We start from the raw sequence: 23,455 nt of genomic DNA on the forward strand, positions 1-23,455 counted from the left end.
TTAATATCTTGTTCACCTAGCATATTTTCTTTAATTTTGATGCGTGATAAGAAATTTGCAACGTGGTTTCATTTTCCTTCTAAGTATTTGATTGAGAAATTATTTCCCTAAGTTTGTTACGATACTGTTGTACTGTTGTTGTTCATGTTGGTTTCTTTAATGCTAAAAATAGAGACAAAATTGCATTTCACCCATATTTTACCGATAAGTATATTATAGGATTTATTATTATAACTTTTTTTATTAATTTCTTTAATTTTAATTAACCCCAATTTATTAGGAGACCCCGATAATTTTATCCCATTTAACCCTTTAGTTACACCAGTCCACAGAATGATTTATTTTATTTGCTTACGCAATTCTTCGATCTATCCCTAATAAATTCGGAGGTGTAATTGCTTTAGTTCTTTTGATCGCAATTTTTAATAATTTTACCATTTTACAGTTTAAGAAAATTTTAAGGAATTCAATTCAACCCAATTATTCAAATTGTATTTTAAATTATAATAGTTGCAGTAATTTTATTAACTTGAATTGGAGCACGACCTGTAGAAGAACCTTACGTTATAATCGGACAAATTTTATCTGTTTATTTCTTATACTGTCTTGTAAGCCCTTTAGTAAATAAATTATGAGATAATTTATTAAATAAGTTAATGAGCTTGAATAAGTTTGAATATGTTTTGAAAACATAAGATCGAAATTTTATTTTCTATTAACTTAACTGTTTACTGGTTTTAAAGTATAATAATAAAGAAAATAATAAAATTTTTAAACTAATAAAAAATAATAAATAACTTAATGAAATATATAAAAAACACTTTCATGCTAAATATATTAACTTATCATAACGAAAACAAGGCAAAGATCCTCGAACCAAAATAAAAATAAATGAAATTAATATTCATTTTAAATAAAATAATAAATTAAATACATCACAACCTAAAAAAATTACACAAAATAATATTCTTATGAATAAAACTCTTGCATACTCAGCTAAAACAAGTAAGAGGTTCTAGTCGGGAGTCTCTAGCTCTTATAGGTTCTGAGATCCTTGCGTTCATACATACGGACGGACGGACGGACAGACAGAATATACATATACATATACTTTATAGGGTCGGAGATGCTTCCTTCTGTCCGTTACATACATTTGGATTTTGCACAAATACAATATACCCTTATACACATTTTTAATGGGTTCAAGGTATAAAAATTAATGTTCATCCACCTTTTCTATATTCAACATTAAACCCTGAAACCAATTGAGATTCCCCTTCAGCAAATTCAAATGGTGTACGATTAGTTTCAGCTAAAGAAATAGTTAACCAAGCTAAAGCTATAGGAAATAAAATAAATAAAAATAAAATATAAGTTTGATAATATGAAAAATATAAACAAGTAAGAGGTTCTAGTCGGGAGCTCCCGACTAGGGGATACCCTGTACCCTCTTCTTCCAACATCAAATATATATATATATATATATATATATATATATATATATATATATATATATATTCTATTTAGAAGCTATATGTCAAGTTTGGTGACTCTAGCTCTTATTATTTACCAAAATTGCCCAAAAAACAGGATATCGATATCGATTTTTAACGATTGCTTGGAAACGGAATAAGTCATCGATTATCGGAAAGGTTCTTATAGGTTCTGAGATTCTTGCGTTCATACATACGGACGGACGGACAGACAGACGGACATGGCTAGATCGACTCGGCTATTGATGCTGATCAAGAATATATATACTTTATGGGGTCGGTGATGCTTCCTTCTGCCTGTTACATACATTTGGATTTTGCACAAATACAATATACCCTTATACCCATTTTTAATGGGTTCAGGGTATAAAAATTATAGCCACCAATTAAAAATACAAAAGATATCAAAATTAAAGCTAAACTAACTTTATAAGAAATAGTTAGAGCAACAGCTCGTAACCCCCCTAATAAAGCATAATTTGAATTAGATGACTTACCAGCTACTATAACAGTATAAGCTCCTAATCTAGTACAGCACAAAAAAAATAACCCACCTAAATTAAAAGAATCCACCTTTACAAAAAAGGTCTATATATCCTCACTACTAAAGATAAATTAATGATAAAATAGGTGAGATAAAATATCTCCAATAATTTGATAATAAAGGATAAGTTTGTTCTTTTGTAAATAACTTAATTACATCACAAAAAGGTTGAGGAATTCCTATTAAACCAAATTTATGAGGACCCTTACGAATTCGAATATAACCTAAAACTTTTCGTTCTAAGAATGTCAAAAAAGCTACACTTACTAATACACAAACAATTAATAATAAAATTTCCACTAAAGACATAAACAGTTCTATATAAAACAAGTGTTATTTGTGATAAATATTACATAAATAAATTCTAAATTTATCGCACTAATTTGACAAAATAGTTATATTAATTAATATTATTCTATATTAAAATACAAGTATTCTAATATTTGGTCCTTTCGTATTAAAATATTATAATTTTTTAAAGATAGATCATGTAAGAATTTAAAAGTCGAACAGACTTAAAATGTGAACGGATACACCCAAGATTATATCTTAATCCAACATCAAGGTCTTTTATCGATATGAACTATCCAAAAAAAATACGCTGTTATCCCTAAAGTAACTTAAATGTTTAATCATTATTAATGGATCAAATATTCATACATTAATGGTTTTAATCATTAACATTTTTTAAATGTTAATATCACCCCAATAAAATATTTTAGTTTATTATGATAAAAATAATCTTTATAATTAAAATAAATAAAATATAAAGATTTATAGGGTCTTCTCGTCTTTTAAATAAGTTTTAGCTTTTTGACTAAAAAAATAAAATTCTATAAAAAATTCAAATGAAAGTTAATAATTCGTCCAACCATTCATTCCAGCCTTCAATTAAAAGACTAATGATTATGCTACCTTTGCACAGTTAAAATACTGCGGCCATTAAAAAATTTTCATTGGGCAGGTTAGATTTTAAATTTAATTCAAAAATACATATTTTTGTTAAACTAATTCTATCATTATTACTTAATTTTAAAAATTAAAATTAATATCTCAATAAAAATTTAAAATATAATAAATCATTTAATTTAAAAAATAAATTATAACACAATTTTTATAATTGCTAATTCTAAGCATATATTTTTAAATTTATTTATTACTTATAACAATTTATTTTATAGCTTATCCCATAAAATATAAAAATTATAAATTATTTATTTAACAAATTGTTTAAATAAATTTATAATTTCTAAATAAAATTTATTTCTTGAAAAACTAGATACCTTTAAAATATAATATTTCATTTTTAATATATACTTAAAATAATTTTATTACATTAACTTTAATATTACATGAACTCCTTTAAAATAAAAATTTTTCAAAATATTTCAATTTTCTTTTACAATACTATTAAACTATTATTAAACTTATTTTTTCTTTAAACAATACTCAAGCTGTTTTTTATAAAATTATTTTTAATATGTATAAATAAAATTAATAAATAAAATCAAATCAGTTTATATTGATTTGCACAAAAATCTTTTCAATGTAAATGAAATGCTTTACTAGAAAAGCTTTAAATTGTCATTTTAAATACACTTTCCAGTACATCTGCTATATTACGACTTATCTTACCTTAATAATAAGAGCGACGGGCGATGTGTACATATTTAGAGCTCAAATCAAATTATTAATCGTTATAATTTTACTACAAAATCCACGTTCAAGCATTTTTTCATAATTTTATCCATTTAAATAAATTTATTGTAACCCATTATTACTTAAATATAAGCTACACCTTGATCTGATATAAATTTTAAATAACTTGAATTGGAGCACGAACTTATACAAAATTCTGATAACGATAACGGTATATAAACTGATAACAAACTTAAGAAAGGTCCATCGTGGATTACAAAACAGGTTCCTCTGGATAGACTAAAACACCGACAAATTTTTAAGTTCCAAGAACTTATCTATTACTACATAAGTATTTATATTTACTTTTAAATAATAGGATATCTAATCCTAGTTAAAATTTTTAAGCTTCAATTATTTATTTAATAAAAACTTTAAATTTAAAACTTCACTTAATAAATTTAATTATTTTTAGATCAAACCAATTTAACTTTTACTAAAAAAATGCATTTGTATTATTGGTGTAACCGCGATTACTGGCACCAATTTAATCTATACTTTTTAATATTGTTATTTCTAAATTTCTTTTATTAATAAATTTAATAACTGCGATTATAATAAATATAATACTTTTTAAAATTAAATATTCATATATAACTTTATAAGTTTATTTCAAAAATTTACTACAAACACCTAAAGTCATATATTTTATTATAAAAATTTAATTTAAAATAAGTTTAAAAGCAATTTAATAAATCTATTTTTAATTACTAGAACTCAAAATAATCTAAAGTAAACCCCTAATAATATAATTTTCATTTTAAAATAAAAATGAATATTAAATATTATTTAAGTTTTTCATATTAATACAAAATTTTTAAAAAATTTTACATCATTAAAAAATAGTTAATTTTTATTATAATATTACATTTTATTATAGCATTAACACAATTATTTTATAATTTTAATAATTTATAAAAATTACAAAATTTAATTACACATTTATTAATTAAATAAATAAAATAGAATTAATTTAAATAAATTTTTTAAAATAAAAAAAATAATATTTTTTAATTAACACAATAACTAATTTTAACTAAAAAACAAGTAAGAGATTCTAGTCGGGAGCTCCCGACTAGGGGATACACTGAACCCTCTTCTTCCAACATCAAATTTATATATATATATTCTATTTTAGAAGCTATATGTCTTATTATTTACCAAAATTGCCAAAAAAAAAAAAAAAACAGGATATCGATATAAATTTTTATCGATTGCTTGGAAATGGAGTAAGTTATCGATTATCGGAAACAAACTCGATCTGCGCGGGAACTAGGAGCATCTACATCTCAAATTTCAAGTCTTTAGCTCTTATAGGTTCTGAGATCCTTGCGTTCATACATACGGACGGACGGACAGACAGACAGACAGACAGACAGGACATGGCTAGATCGACTCGGCTATTGATGCTGATCAAGAATATATATACTTTATGGGGTCGGAGAAGCTTACTTCTGCCTGTTACATATATTTGGATTTTGCACAAATACAATATACCCTTGTACCCATTTTTAATGGGTTCAGGGTATAAAAATTTACCAGCAGATCTCCGAGCGCTCCACCCATTTTCTTTTTTTTTTTTTTTGCATATGTTTTATTTGTGCGCTGAAATCGGTCAGTGCCTTCTGATCCCTACCAAGCGAATAATTATCTATAATAAAGTATAACACAATTTTTAACGAGAAAGAAAGGCTATCTTCGGCACGCCGAAGATCTAATACCCTTGCAGACCCAACCTTTTTATAATGCTTTTAGTGCTTTGAACGTATCTAAGAAGCATAGGGAAAATAGTTAATGGCGAGTTTGGGCAAGATATCTTAATAAACAAAATGTTTTTTCATACAAAAATTTAATTTTCGACCGATCGTTGATATAGTGGTCCGATCTTAATAGGATTTTGCATATATATGAGGAGTATAGTAAAACTAATAAATGCCGAGCTTGGTCAAGATATCTTGAAAAACAAAATGTTTTTTCATACAAAAACTTAATTTTCGACCGATCGTTCCTATGGCAGCTATATGATATTGTGGTCCGATCTTAATTGAATTTTGCATATATATGAGGAGTACAGTAAAACTAATAAATGCCGAGTTTGGTCAAGATATCTTGAAAAACAAAATGTTTTTTCATACAACAACTTAATTTTCGACCGATCGTTCCTATGGCAGCTATATGATATAGTAGTCCGATCTTAATAGGATTTTGCATATATATGAGGAGCATAGTAAAACTAATAAATGCCGAGTTTTGTCAAGATATCTTGAAAAAAAAATGTTTTTTCATACAACAACTTAATTTTCGACCGATCGTTCCTATGGCAGCTACATATATTATATAGTCGATACAGCCATGTCCGTTTGTCCGTCTATCAGTCTGTCTGTTTCTATGCGAACTAGTCTCTCAGTTTTAAAGCTATCTTAATGAATCTTTGCAGAAGTCCCTCTCTCTGTTGCACGCTGCACATATGTCAAAACCAGCTGGATCGGACTACTATATCATTATTATGTAGTCTTTCTATATCCGCTACACCATTTTTACTTGCTGTTATTTGAATTTCAACCTTTCCCATATTGTTAAATATTTGAATGAGTGCTTTTTCAACTTCCATCCAATCATTGCCGCTTAGTTTAATTAATTAATAATTAATTCCATTTGCTAATTTTGAATATAAATCAAAACATGTTAAATAGCTATTTTTTATTGAATAAATGTATACTACGTAAGTTTGTCTACAATTTTCTACTTCTGGTGTAATTTTAAATTTATATGATGTGTTCCTGTGATCAATCTTAGCTAGATTGCAAGCTTCACATTTGTTAATTATGTTTTGGATTAAATTTGGATAGTCTGGGTAATAGTATGTTTCTTTAAAATGTCTGACCATCTTTTTGATACCTGGATGTAAAAATTTCTTGTGGTTGCTAATTATTATTTGTTTAAATTCTGCATAGCTCCTAATATGTTTCAGTTTAATATTTGTTCGTAATATTCGAGTTGTTTTATTATTTCAAAATCTGAGTCGTGTATAATATGCTTGAACTGTTGAAAAAATGTTTTATCAATATCTGTTTAGCTTTTTAAATGTTTAGGTTTTAATATTCGATTTTTTTCCTTAAGTTTTTAAAATGTGGTTCAGCTTCTGCCTTTCCGGTTTTCTACTCATTTTTATTTGTTTTCTGAAATAGTTAAATGGCTTTTCTGTTAAATGTAGTAAGTCTTCAGTATTTTCTTCAGCGCTATGTGCTGTAAAGTATGTCTTAATATCTTGTTCACCTAGCATATTTTCTTTAATTTTGATGCGTGATAAGAAATTTGCAACGTGGTTTCATTTTCCTTCTAAGTATTTGATTGAGAAATTATTTCCCTAAGTTTGATACGATACTGTTGTACTGTTGTTGTTCATGTTGGTTTCTTTAATGCTAAAAATAGAGACAAAATTGCATTTCACCCATATTTTACCGATAAGTATATTATAGGATTTATTATTATAACTTTTTTTATTAATTTCTTTAATTTTAATTAACCCCAATTTATTAGGAGACCCCGATAATTTTATCCCATTTAACCCTTTAGTTACACCAGTCCACAGAATGATTTATTTTATTTGCTTACGCAATTCTTCGATCTATCCCTAATAAATTCGGAGGTGTAATTGCTTTAGTTCTTTTGATCGCAATTTTTAATAATTTTACCATTTTACAGTTTAAGAAAATTTTAAGGAATTCAATTCAACCCAATTATTCAAATTGTATTTTAAATTATAATAGTTGCAGTAATTTTATTAACTTGAATTGGAGCACGACCTGTAGAAGAACCTTACGTTATAATCGGACAAATTTTATCTGTTTATTTCTTATACTGTCTTGTAAGCCCTTTAGTAAATAAATTATGAGATAATTTATTAAATAAGTTAATGAGCTTGAATAAGTTTGAATATGTTTTGAAAACATAAGATCGAAATTTTATTTTCTATTAACTTAACTGTTTACTGGTTTTAAAGTATAATAATAAAGAAAATAATAAAATTTTTAAACTAATAAAAAATAATAAATAACTTAATGAAATATATAAAAAACACTTTCATGCTAAATATATTAACTTATCATAACGAAAACAAGGCAAAGATCCTCGAACCAAAATAAAAATAAATGAAATTAATATTCATTTTAAATAAAATAATAAATTAAATACATCACAACCTAAAAAAATTACACAAAATAATATTCTTATGAATAAAACTCTTGCATACTCAGCTAAAACAAGTAAGAGGTTCTAGTCGGGAGTCTCTAGCTCTTATAGGTTCTGAGATCCTTGCGTTCATACATACGGACGGACGGACGGACAGACAGAATATACATATATACTTTATAGGGTCGGAGATGCTTCCTTCTGTCCGTTACATACATTTGGATTTTGCACAAATACAATATACCCTTATACACATTTTTAATGGGTTCAAGGTATAAAAATTAATGTTCATCCACCTTTTCTATATTCAACATTAAACCCTGAAACCAATTGAGATTCCCCTTCAGCAAATTCAAATGGTGTACGATTAGTTTCAGCTAAAGAAATAGTTAACCAAGCTAAAGCTATAGGAAATAAAATAAATAAAAATAAAATATAAGTTTGATAATATGAAAAATATAAACAAGTAAGAGGTTCTAGTCGGGAGCTCCCGACTAGGGGATACCCTGTACCCTCTTCTTCCAACATCAAATATATATATATATATATATATATATATATATATATATATATATATATATATATTCTATTTAGAAGCTATATGTCAAGTTTGGTGACTCTAGCTCTTATTATTTACCAAAATTGCCCAAAAAACAGGATATCGATATCGATTTTTAACGATTGCTTGGAAACGGAATAAGTCATCGATTATCGGAAAGGTTCTTATAGGTTCTGAGATTCTTGCGTTCATACATACGGACGGACGGACAGACAGACGGACATGGCTAGATCGACTCGGCTATTGATGCTGATCAAGAATATATATACTTTATGGGGTCGGTGATGCTTCCTTCTGCCTGTTACATACATTTGGATTTTGCACAAATACAATATACCCTTATACCCATTTTTAATGGGTTCAGGGTATAAAAATTATAGCCACCAATTAAAAATACAAAAGATATCAAAATTAAAGCTAAACTAACTTTATAAGAAATAGTTAGAGCAACAGCTCGTAACCCCCCTAATAAAGCATAATTTGAATTAGATGACTTACCAGCTACTATAACAGTATAAGCTCCTAATCTAGTACAGCACAAAAAAAATAACCCACCTAAATTAAAAGAATCCACCTTTACAAAAAAGGTATATATATCCTCACTACTAAAGATAAATTAATGATAAAATAGGTGAGATAAAATATCTCCAATATTTTAATAATAAAGGATAAGTTTGTTCTTTTGTAAATAACTTAATTACATCACAAAAAGGTTGAGGAATTCCTATTAAACCAAATTTATGAGGACCCTTACGAATTCGAATATAACCTAAAACTTTTCGTTCTAAGAATGTCAAAAAAGCTACACTTACTAATACACAAACAATTAATAATAAAATTTCCACTAAAGACATAAACAGTTCTATATAAAACAAGTGTTATTTGTGATAAATATTACATAAATAAATTCTAAATTTATCGCACTAATTTGACAAAATAGTTATATTAATTAATATTATTCCTTATTAAAATACAAGTATTCTAATATTTGGTCCTTTCGTATTAAAATATTATAGTTTTTTAAAGATAGATCATGTAAGAATTTAAAAGTCGAACATACTTAAAATGTGAACGGATACACCCAAGATTATATCTTAATCCAACATCAAGGTCTTTTATCGATATGAACTATCCAAAAAAAATACGCTGTTATCCCTAAAGTAACTTAAATGTTTAATCATTATTAATGGATCAAATATTCATACATTAATGGTTTTAATCATTAACATTTTTTAAATGTTAATATCACCCCAATAAAATATTTTAGTTTATTATGATAAAAATAATCTTTATAATTAAAATAAATAAAATATAAAGATTTATAGGGTCTTCTCGTCTTTTAAATAAGTTTTAGCTTTTTGACTAAAAAAATAAAATTCTATAAAAAATTCAAATGAAAGTTAATAATTCGTCCAACCATTCATTCCAGCCTTCAATTAAAAGACTAATGATTATGCTACCTTTGCACAGTTAAAATACTGCGGCCATTAAAAAATTTTCATTGGGCAGGTTAGATTTTAAATTTAATTCAAAAATACATATTTTTGTTAAACTAATTCTATCATTATTACTTAATTTTAAAAATTAAAATTAATATCTCAATAAAAATTTAAAATATAATAAATCATTTAATTTAAAAAATAAATTATAACACAATTTTTATAATTGCTAATTCTAAGCATATATTTTTAAATTTATTTATTACTTATAACAATTTATTTTATAGCTTATCCCATAAAATATAAAAATTATAAATTATTTATTTAACAAATTGTTTAAATAAATTTATAATTTCTAAATAAAATTTATTTCTTGAAAAACTAGATACCTTTAAAATATAATATTTCATTTTTAATATATACTTAAAATAATTTTATTACATTAACTTTAATATTACATGAACTCCTTTAAAATAAAAATTTTTCAAAATATTTCAATTTTCTTTTACAATACTATTAAACTATTATTAAACTTATTTTTTCTTTAAACAATACTCAAGCTGTTTTTTATAAAATTATTTTTAATATGTATAAATAAAATTAATAAATAAAATCAAATCAGTTTATATTGATTTGCACAAAAATCTTTTCAATGTAAATGAAATGCTTTACTAGAAAAGCTTTAAATTGTCATTTTAAATACACTTTCCAGTACATCTGCTATATTACGACTTATCTTACCTTAATAATAAGAGCGACGGGCGATGTGTACATATTTAGAGCTCAAATCAAATTATTAATCGTTATAATTTTACTACAAAATCCACGTTCAAGCATTTTTTCATAATTTTATCCATTTAAATAAATTTATTGTAACCCATTATTACTTAAATATAAGCTACACCTTGATCTGATATAAATTTTAAATAACTTGAATTGGAGCACGAACTTATACAAAATTCTGATAACGATAACGGTATATAAACTGATAACAAACTTAAGAAAGGTCCATCGTGGATTACAAAACAGGTTCCTCTGGATAGACTAAAACACCGACAAATTTTTTAAGTTCCAAGAACTTATCTATTACTACATAAGTATTTATATTTACTTTTAAATAATAGGATATCTAATCCTAGTTAAAATTTTTAAGCTTCAATTATTTATTTAATAAAAACTTTAAATTTAAAACTTCACTTAATAAATTTAATTATTTTTAGATCAAACCAATTTAACTTTTACTAAAAAAATGCATTTGTATTATTGGTGTAATCGCGATTACTGGCACCAATTTAATCTATACTTTTTAATATTGTTATTTCTAAATTTCTTTTATTAATAAATTTAATAACTGCGATTATAATAAATATAATACTTTTTAAAATTAAATATTCATATATAACTTTATAAGTTTATTTCAAAAATTTAATACAAACACCTAAAGTCATATATTTTATTATAAAAATTTAATTTAAAATAAGTTTAAAAGCAATTTAATAAATCTATTTTTAATTACTAGAACTCAAAATAATCTAAAGTAAACCCCTAATAATATAATTTTCATTTTAAAATAAAAATGAATATTAAATATTATTTAAGTTTTTCATATTAATACAAAATTTTTAAAAAATTTTACATCATTAAAAAATAGTTAATTTTTATTATAATATTACATTTTATTATAGCATTAACACAATTATTTTATAATTTTAATAATTTATAAAAATTACAAAATTTAATTACACATTTATTAATTAAATAAATAAAATAGAATTAATTTAAATAAATTTTTTAAAATAAAAAAAATAATATTTTTTAATTAACACAATAACTAATTTTAACTAAAAAACAAGTAAGAGATTCTAGTCGGGAGCTCCCGACTAGGGGATACACTGAACTCTCTTCTTCCAACATCAAATTTATATATATATATTCTATTTTAGAAGCTATATGTCTTATTATTTACCAAAATTGCCAAAAAAAAAAAAAACAGGATATCGATATAAATTTTTATCGATTGCTTGGAAATGGAGTAAGTTATCGATTATCGGAAACAAACTCGATCTGCGCGGGAACTAGGAGCATCTACATCTAAAATTTCAAGTCTCTAGCTCTCATAGGTTCTGAGATCCTTGCGTTCATACATACGGATGGACGGACGGGCGGACGGACGGACGGACGGACGGACAGACAGACGGACATGGCTAGATCGACTCGGCTACTGATGCTGATCAAGAATATACATATATACTTTATGGGTTCGGAAATGCTTCCATCTGCCTGTTACATACATTTGGATTTTGCGCAAATACAATATACCCTTATACCCATTTTTAATGGGTTCAGGAAATAAGAATCTATATTTTAAATATTTATCTAATGATTCTTTTGATTTATATAAATTAATATAAATCTTATAAATTATTATATACTTATATATTGTTGATACTATATTATTATAGATCTATATAGAAAGTTTTAAATATATTTAAACATTTATATATTGAATAAAAATTACTATTAAAATGTATTATTAATTAAAATAAATATTATATTAAAAGAAACACTATTGAACTCGTGTTACGTGGGAATAACATTTATTTATAGTAGTTCGCTTTTAACACTGACAGATAATCAACAATCAAGCTGTGCCATGCACAAGAATGTGCTCATTTCAGAACCAATTGCAGCGTGCCAGGCGATACCTAGAGAGCTTCAAGATTTATACGGTGGCTCAGAAAGCAGCTTCCAAAAAAGCACGCTGATCACTGGCTGCACTCATGCCGGCAACTACATGCGTTTTGAACGCGAAGGACGTATATAAAAAAAAACAAAAGGGCAAATCCGCATTAAAAACAAAAACATCTCACTCAATACCTTTTTATTTTAAGTTGAAGATTTCGTAACGATCATCTGGGAAAACGTATTTAAGCAGCTCAACATCAATTGGGCCGCAACATTTAACATCAATTACGTTTCATTGAATGCACACTTAATCAAAAAAATTATTCCGCTGGTTCGGCGTGCTGCTCTTGGCTGCACCGCTCGAAGGCCCAAATAAACAAGCGTGCCGAAATGCCGGCACTGCTCGAAGGACCAAATAGTTCGGCATGCTATAATTACTACACTGCTCGAATTTTTGTTTTTCGGCGTGCTTTTAGTAATGTACTGCTCGAAGGACCAAATGGACGATCTGTCCGGTTTGACTACTTGTAAGATACTGATTTATCTTACGATTCCTAGGTCTTATATACTAACAGAGTGTCTTATTTAAGGTCTTCTGTCAATGCATTATCGGCAGGACAGCAGGGGTCATAAACTATTGTGTTTAATTAGGGTCTTTTCCTCACCCTTGCTACTTATTATTCTAACATGATATTTCTTAGCGTAGGTCACTTTTAGAATCTTAAGCGACCACATTTGCGCTATCTATTTGTATGCTGCCTGCTAAACTTGTACAATATGGTGTAAGATATATTTTTACGGAGGGTCAAAGTGAGACTCGGTGTCACGTGTTCATGTGTAAACATTGTTATTTTTCTTATCAGATATACAATTATAATTTCGACTAAAATTAACACAAATTTTAACAAGGCATGTCCAGACACGTAGTGGAAATTTAAATCTTTTATTTTAACGTGGTGGTTTTTTACTTTTCCTATGCAAGAGGGCATAATGGTTTCTTGTCTTTCTGTGTAAATTGATTTTATGTAATTGGATTTTGAAGTCTACCTCCGACTCTTAATATCCAATTTTGTTCTAAACTCTTACTCTTACTCTTTGTCTCAATTTCTTTTTTCTGATGTAAGCAAATTATTTCTGTGATAAATTGAATTGGCTGTCCTTCTTGAGTCACATTAATTTTGCTATTCAAGTTCTTTACAGTTGACCTTAAATTTGAATACGTTTTTCAAAGGTTTCCACTGACTGCTTTGCCGTAGGGCATACAAATAATCTTCTTTCCATTCTTGCCCAAACCCCTTTCTACATTCTTTGAATCAGTTTCCAACTATCTAAGTTGCCTATTACTCTTTTTAGATGATATAGTACTAACATGACTTTTTCATTTCCTTCAATAGCTATTTTTTTTCTCTCAATATTTTTTACATGTTCTTTTTGTCAAGTGCTTGTATGGCAATAAGCGTGCACACTTTGATAACTGGTATTGTGAAAATTACATTCTGTAATTTAATCTTTATTAATATATATATATATATAGTGACATATTCACAACAACAGAATCTTGAACCACTGTTAGTCATAAGCTGCATTGCATGGTATAACTCACTGTATGTTTACAAATTGAATAATCATAACAATAGCATGCCTTCTGCATCCGAATTTGAATAATGCTAACAGCAGCGAAAATCATAAGAGTAGAATGGCTTCTGCAGCCAAACTTAAATAATGTCAACAATAATTTATAAACAAAAACTGACCAACAGAAAGCCGCTAGCATAAAGAAGCTGCAGCTGCTGTCCCTCTGCAAAAAGTCACGTACTCCAATTATTATTAAGCTTTAAATATAGCGTAAGCCAAATTTTGTACTCATTCTTAATCCAGATATTCAACCTAATAAACAGATACAAATGCACTCTAGTGAAATAAATTATTTTTTATTTTTCCAAGACTTATAACTATGTTATTATATATAAGTTAACACCTAGCACTGCAGCCAGTTCCTTGCACCCTACACTACCCCCCTTGACGACCCTGAACACCAATGTGGCCGCTCTAGAATGTGCAGCGTCAGTTTCTGCGCCCGAGTCACATTGCCCACGAGCACGTAGCGCTGGCGTGGCTACATTGTTGCACAATATCCAACGACGCCGACGTTATGCCTACGTTCCAGATTTGCTGGCCCAACAACATAACACACAATACCCACAACGCTGACTCTATGCCTGTGCTGACAAAAGCCTGAACTTCTTTCCGTTTGCGGAGACGAACCTGACCAGATTATTATCAATAAAGCTGCTTAAACTAAACCTCTAACTCAATCAATCGAAGCGTATTTATTTCGCCACTAGCTGTATCTCTAGGTGCTGTTCACATTAATAAGGTGATCCTCATTGGCAGCATGAGGGTACTTAACTGGCGCCTGAGCAATGTACACCATTTTAGGGGTGGACCCTGTATTAATAGATAAAATAAACAAGTAAGAGGTTCTAGTCGGGAGCTCTCGAGTTGGGGATACCCTGAACCCTCTTCTTCCAACATCAAATGTATTCTATTTTAGAAGCTATATGTCAAGTTTGTTGACTCTAGCTCTTATTATTTGCCAAAATTGCCCAAAAAACTAACAACACACAAAGACATACCCTACTTGTAACAAGGGTGAGTGAAGCGCTTTCTATTGTATTTTGTAATTAATACACAACGAATATCGGACTTGTGAGAATATTAAGCTGAAAATAAAAATAAATTTATTATGTACTATTGCAACTTGTTCACGATACTGAAAGATGGAGAAGATTAAGAGCACTCTAAGTAAATTCGACGACAGCCTTAAGGTCTTGCTTAATCAAGTGATGGGGGTAAAAGAGGACATCAAGAATATGAGTACTAGAGTAGTTGCATTGGAGCAAGATTACGAAAACCGCAATCCGACCGTGAGTCAGCGATTCCATTAACAAGGCTGCGGAATGAATACGAGTTGAAAGAAACTTTGACGGATTGTGTCATTGTTGGAACTCCAGACGTTTGAGGGGGAATCCGGAAAGTTTGTGTCGTGGATCAATAGGGCTCAATCCATCCTTAACGACTATGAAATCGTCATGGGCAAGCCTTTATATCGATCTATAGTCTTGCATATCAAACAAAAAATAAGGGGTGATGCCGATCTTCACTTTGCTTTTATAGTGTGCAAGAATACGACTGGTCGGAAAGCAAGCGAGACCTTGCGCTTCATTACGCCGACAAACGGGCCGTTCGTACTCACGAGTATCAGCTGAGTCAACTGATACAGGGGAGTAAAACCTTAGAGGAATTTTATATGGAAGTCAATAGCCACTTCTCACTTATCCCAAATAAGCTAAAAAAAAAGGAGATCGCGCTCCCAATGTGGATAGCGCATTGATTGAAACTTATAGGGATAAGGCGTTCGACGTTTTTATAAGAGGACTTAACGGCGATGCCTCTAAACTACTATTGATCCGCGGTCCGAAAAATTTACAAGAAGCATATTCATTTTGCCTAGAGCTTTAGAACGTTTCATTTAGGGGAAACATGACGCACCACGTTATGCGTCGCTAACATCACCACCACGATTCTCTTCATCATTCATGTCGCCTGTTAGGGCCCCATAGTCGCTTCTCACAGCAATGGTTCGCCTAGAAATTCGCAAAGTTTCCGGAGATTCCAGGGCCCACGACCTATTAAATGGAAACAAATCGGTCGGGCCAATCTTACCAATCCGGTTTCAGCGCACGCCGCGATAATGATTCCAATGCGAAGCGTGGCCCGGCTACTTCCCTTGCTGCAAACCCCTTCAAGAAAGCACAGAGGCTGTACCACATGGAAGCGGTTTCATCCGCTACAATCCCTGTGTCTAACGCACATAATCAAGAATTTGCTCGACAGGTCTTATATGAAGATGCGTGCTCCGATAACACGTCCGCGGAATATGATACCCCATTACAGGAAGACGATAGGGCCGGTACCATCGGTGAAGCCAAGGGCGATGGGGAATCAAATTTTATGACCGATGCCTCACTATTGTTCCATACATAGAGTATGGTACAAGGAATGGGGCTAAGTTACAATTTTTTATCGATACCGGCGCAAATAACAATTGTATTAGCCCAAAAATTTCTGCCGTTTGCACTCCTCTACCTACTCCTTTCTTTGTCCAATGTGCTGCTGTCGGCGTTAAAATTACGCATCGCCTCGTAGGTCAATTCTTCAAATCAATCGGGAATGCTACTGTTCTCACCATTTTTGTCCTTCCTGGTCTAACTTCTTTTGATGGTATCATCGGCGATGAATCTTTGAAGACTCTTAAAGCACTGATTGGTCGGATAAATTACCTTTTGACGCCAGACGTTCTTTAAATGTGCACCCGTTGCTCGACGTTCAACACCCCGATTTTGTTAAGCAAGCGTTGAATGCCCTTATTGACGAGCACGCGAAAATCTTTGGCCCACTTTCACCCGATGAGGCTGTGGATACAAGCGTTAGAGCAGAAATTCGAACAAGCGTATCGGACCCTATTTATTCAAAAAGTTATCCTTACCCAGCTAATATGAGGAGTGAAGTAGATAGACAAATCAACGAAATTTTGTGTGAAGATGAAGATCCGACGTTCGAAAAGCCCATATAATTCTCCTATCTGGGTGGTGCCCAAAAAACCAAAAGCCAACAGGGAAAAGCAGTATCGTATGGTTATCGATTTCAAACGATTAAACGCTGTCACGATATCATACACTTATCCGATAACGGACATTACGTCCATTTTGGCAAGTCTTGGTAAGGCAAAGTATTTCACCACTCTAGACCTGACATCAGGATTCCACCAAATTTTTATGAAGGAATCCGACATACCAAAAACGGCTTTGTCTACGCTTAATGGAAAATAAGCATTCCTTCGTCTTCCATTCGGTTTGGAAAATGCCCCCGCCATTTTCAACGTATGATCAATGATGTACTTAGGGAATATATGGGCAAAATTTGCTATGTATACATCGACGATATCATAGTCTTCAGTGAAGATTATGATAGCCATTGGATCAATCTCCGCGCTGTTTTTGACAAACTCAAACAGGCAAAACTGCAAGACAATCTGGAGAAATCGCGGTTTCTTTCAACCCACGTTGAATTCTTGGGTTATGTCGTCACGGGAGATAGCATCAAGGCCGACGAGAAGAAAGTAAATACGGTTATCAAAATGAAACCCCCTACTAACGTGAAGGAATTAAAAAGTTTCTTGGGTATGACTTCATATTATCGGAAGTTTATTCGGGATTATGCCAAAGTGGCAAAGCCACTTACAAACCTGACCCGAGGGGAATTTTCTAGAATTAAATCGTCCCAGTCGAAAAAAGTACCCATCGAACTCGATGAACAAGCTTTACAGGCTTTTAACGATTTGAAAGCCATCCTTGCTTCATGCGAGGTGTTTGTATTCCCTGATTTTAGCAAACCCTTCCATTTTACCACTGATGCATCAAACATCGCCATTGGGGCAGTACTTTCTCAAGTCGATCAAGGCAAAGATCGCCCTATTGTTTGCATCTCTCGCTCTTTGAACAGGTCGGAGGAGGCTACTAATGAGAAAGAAATGCTCGCTATAGTCTGGGCATTGGATAATCTAAGATCATATTTGTACGGAGCAGGCTCAGTAAAAATATACATTGACCACCAACCGTTAACGTTTGCTTTGGGAGGAGGAATTTCAACGTAAAATTGAAGCGTAGAATCTCGCATTGAAGAATACAACTGCGAGCTAATTTACAAGCCGGGAATATCTAATATCGTCCCAGATACAATTTTGCGAATCACAGCTTTCGTCAACCATTTGGGTTTGGATACAGCTACTGCCTCTGAAGCAGACTCGATGGCCACTGTTCACAGCGCGCTTGAAGACGCTTCCCATTTGATACCACATGTAGAGGCACCCATCAACGCGTTTGGGAACCAATTGATATTTGACAGTGACCGGGTAGAATATTCATGCAAGTAGCCGCACATGGGTTTTCTTCGACATTTCATTCCTATCAACAACGAAACAATGCCCAAATTGACTATCACATAAGGGAAGTGCTTAAAACCTTCCATAATAAACCGAATTCCAGAGGCCTACTTACCATTCTTCCAGTCCACCTGCTTTAAGTTGTATAAAATTCGAGTTACGCAGAGACTGGTTAGACTTGTCCGATGCAGAACAAATATGCGACGTGATCGAAAGAGAACATCGCAGGGCACATAGAGGTCAACAAGAAAATGTCCAGCACAATACGTACTAAGGTGTCGTTTTGTGAGTGTTGTAAACTTTTCAAATACGAGCACCTATTCCCCTATTCCCAACTATCCGTGTAAAATACTTCATAATGACATATTCACACTGGAGAAAAGGGTGTATTTGAGTTGTATAGACAAGTTCACAAAATTTGCAAATTTATTCCTTGTTGAATCAAAATCATCGGTTCACTTGCGGGAAAGGTTATTAGAGGCTCTCCATTATCTCTCAGTCCCTAAGACAATGGTTTCTGATACCGAAAGGGGCCTCTTATGCCCCATCGTTCTGAATTTTTTAAGAACTTTGGAAATTGAGTTATATTACACTCCGACTCAGAAGAGCGAGGTCAATGGGCAAAATGAGAAATTTCACTCCACATTTTTGGAAATTTACAGGTGTTTGAAAAGCGAATATCCTACCTTCAAGAATACTGACCTGATGCCTATAGCCGTGGACAGGTACAACAACTCTGTTCACTCGGTGACAAATAGAAAACCAGTGGGTATGATCTTTAATCGCTCATCTAGAATAAATTATCAAGTCTTAGCTTATTTTAAAGAACAGACTTTAGAGGACACAAGAGGGTTAATTCAGCACAAACAATCATTGATTAATTACTCTCGCAACAAAAAACGAGCGGAACCTATACAGTACGTGCAGGGTGATAAAGTTTTCGTCGCTAACAAACAAATTAAGACCAATGAAAAACAACATTTCAGGCCTTAGGAGGTGCAAGAAAACGATTTGAGAAATTAATAACAAACGGAGAATAAAGAGTTATGGAAGACGTTTCACAAATCCCCTACACTTTTTTACACTACATATAAAAAAATATATACAAACAAGTAAGAGGTTCTAGTCGGGAGCTCCCGACTAGGGGATACCCTGAAACCTCTTATTCCAACACCAAATAAATTAATAAAAAAAATTTCCTTTGGCAGGGCTCGAACTCACAACTGACCGCATTACTTGCTGTCGACTCTACTCAACAGCCACACCAGCAAAAAAAAAAAAAAAGTACTTTCCCCGGTAGGTCTAGAACTCGCGACAGACCGCACCAATTGCAATGCCTCTACTCAGCAGCCACACCAACAATTAAGTACTTATGATAAAAAAGGAACTAAAATAGCATTACGGAAAAAAGTCGCAACTACCATGCTGTAAGAATGCGAAGCAGACGCGCATATATGTGTGTGTGTGCATGTATACAGAAATTCTTAAAGCTGCTGCCCCATTCAATTGCGCAGTTGCATATAACTTTGGTTTTTCTTAACCGATCTTTATGAAATTTTCTACAGTATATCTTATTGTACCATAGAATATTTGTGTATTCTGAAAAAATCAATTGCATTTAAATTGTGGTTTAAATTGGTTGGCAATAAAAGTTGGGTTATTAACTTGATTTATAAATATTTATAAATGAAAGATACTTGAAATATCTATAATATTCTAGAAGCAACATATCATGTTTGGTGGCTCTAGCTCTTATTTTTTACCCAATTTGCTAAAAAAAAACAGGATGTCGATATCGATTTGTATCGATTGCTTGGAAACGGGGTAAGTTATCGATTATCGGAAACAAACTCGATCTGCGCGGGAAGGAGCATCTACATCTAAAATTTCAAGTCTCTAGCTCTTATAGGTTCTGAGATCCTTTGGCTCATACATACGGACGGACGGACGGACGGACAGACAGACGGACATGGCTAAATCGACTCGGCTATTGATTCTGATCAAGAATATATACACTTTATGGGGTTGGAGATGCTTCCTTCTACCTGTTACATACATTTGCATTTTGCACAAATACAATATACCCTTATACCCATTTTTAATGGGTTCAGGGTATAAAAATTAATTATAAATAAGAGTAATAAAAAAGAAAACACCTAACAGTAAAAACACATTCCGTTATAAATACAATTTAGTTAAGACATACCCAACACACAATTAAACATAGTTAAACAAGCATTATACAAAATAATTTTACTAAAAACATTGTAAAAAAAAAAATTCTTTTCTCATTCTAACAACACGATGGGAGCCGTGCACATCTTCAAATACGATGCGCAATCGTTCCTCTCCAACAAGGACTTGTCTGGCGCGCCAATGGATTATTCAAACTGGCCCATGTCATCGACCTTGAGAACATTCAACGAGTCATCGGGGAGATGGAAAAATAAGCACTACACGTCGCCGACCCCGGAATCAGCACCCTGACATTGCACTACTTGCGGGAGGCTACGGAGAACATTGCGCGCATGCTCAGCGCGCCACGGCGAAGGCCGCGATCCATAGACTGACTGGGATCAGCTTAGAAACGGGTCGCAGGATCACCTGATGCGTCAGATTGGGACGTTATTCTCAAGTCTCAGGGGAATATCGTTGGAAACAATAATCAACAAATCAGAGTCAATACGCGTCTCTTCGACGCTACACACGAATCACTCCAACGACTCAACGAAGTTATTTGAAAGGTCAACGCAATCGACGGTGATATGTATGCTACCACAGCAATGCTACATAAAGCTCTTATTCTAACGAACCGAATGAACGAGATCACAAGGGCATGTCAACTCACAAAGGCCGGTATGGTCAACTCAAACCTACTGGATCGCGAAGACTTACAAACGATATTGACAGAAGTGGAAAACTTGCCGTACCAAAACGTCGTCGAAGCGATAGAGTTTTCTCGTCTCTCAATCCTGACGAACGGAACATCACTCTTTTACGTCTTGGCTATGACTAAGGTCACAGACGCTTGATACACATTTTCCCCTCAATAACCAATAAAAGGCAAGTGGTGTTGGATTTCGACACATTGGCAATGGATAACCATGAGACATACGCCGTCATCGGACGCTGCCTATCCATCAGCAACAATACAGTTTGCCAGGAAAAGGATCTGAAGAAACTGGAGGAGGATAGTTGCATTCCCAGACTATTAAGAGGAGGACACGCTTCGTGCAAGTATCTGGAAAAGGGCACAGTGTTTCTAACCAAAGAACTCAAAAGAACACCACTTGATGGGAACATTAATCATCCAATTTGATAACGAGACCGTAACGATTCCGACAGGAACTACAGCAGCTTTCGTCAACCCATATGATGGCCATGCCGGCTGTAATCACCAAAGTAACCGCCACGGATTATGAGCCGTCGCTGTAGTATGTCCACGACTTCACCATCAGAAACATGAATGACTAGCCGACATGTCTAACAAGTTACTGATATCCTCCTTTACGGAAGCAAGTATACTCCTAATTGTTGCAGAGGCCCCCCATCTTATTTTAAAAAAATCACGTCAGCAAAAGGCATCCCGAAACCAGACGGCATCGCTACGCAGTTGGAGTCGCAGCTCGCATACGGGATGGGACGTCAAAGACTTAGTGATCTGCGGGACGCACATCTTGTGGTAGGGAGGAGTTAAAACCTAGCATTGCAGCCCCTTCCCTGCACCCAACACTGCCCCCCTTGTCGACCCTGACCACCAATGAGGCCGCTCGAGAATGTGCAGCGTCAGCTTCTGCGCCCGAGTCACATTGCCCACGAGCACGTAGCGCTGGCGTGGCTACATTGTTGCACAATATCCAACGACGCCGACGTTATGCCTACGTTCGAGATTTGCTGGCCCAACAACATAACAAACAATATCCACAACGCTGACGCTATGCCTGCGCTGCAGAATTGCTGTGCTGATTACAAAACATCCGCAGCGCTGGCTCCACCGGAAAGCTGACACCGCACGACGTTGGCTCAGCCGATCGCCAGCAGAGAGGCTTGCTGCCGTTCTGACAAGAGCCAGAACTTCATTCAATTTCCGGAGACGAACTTGACCAGATTATTATCAATAAAGCTGCTTAAACTAAACCTCTAACTCAATCAATCGAAGCGTATTTATTTCGTCACTAACTGTATCCCTAGGACGCTGTTCACATTAGTAAAGTGATCCTCTTTGGCAGTATGAGGGTACTTAACTTATATTATATATATATATTACAAATATATATTACAAATATACATATATATATGATGTCACTATATATATATACATATATATACTATATATAATATTATATAATATTTTTGTAGTTTGCGACCTACTATCACTTAGTGCCCGCCATTTTTCGTATTCCCCATTAGCTCACTTTACCATGATAAGTGCTGTGGCTAATAGCTCGTGCCTTTCAGTCACGCATGTGTTCACACTGTTGCTTCTTTCCAAGCGAAGCATTGTGTGATTTGTTGCATTCTGCACTTACAATTTTACTCGTGCACCTCTTGGCAATTGAATATTTTAAGCACTTTAAACATAATTGTACCTTTCTTGAAGCCCTTTCTACAGGGCTCATGCCTCTAAATTTAAAGCATTGTAATGCATAATGCCCTGATACCTTGCAAACGAGGCAATTTTCCGGAGAGTCCTTATTGACTTTCGTGTTTTTCTCCTCGTCCTTCAATGAGCATAGAGCACTCAACCTTTGCTCTAAATACTTCATTACGTCGGACAGTTTTGAACTTTTTTTTGGCGACATCGTACTGTAAGTAGACGAGAACATAATCGAGCAAGCCATC

The sequence above is a fragment of the Drosophila novamexicana genome, unplaced genomic scaffold (assembly GCF_003285875.2).
Source record: "Drosophila novamexicana strain 15010-1031.04,08,12 unplaced genomic scaffold, DnovRS2.1 tig00001900-arrow-arrow-pilon, whole genome shotgun sequence".
Classification (NCBI taxonomy): domain Eukaryota; kingdom Metazoa; phylum Arthropoda; class Insecta; order Diptera; family Drosophilidae; genus Drosophila; species Drosophila novamexicana.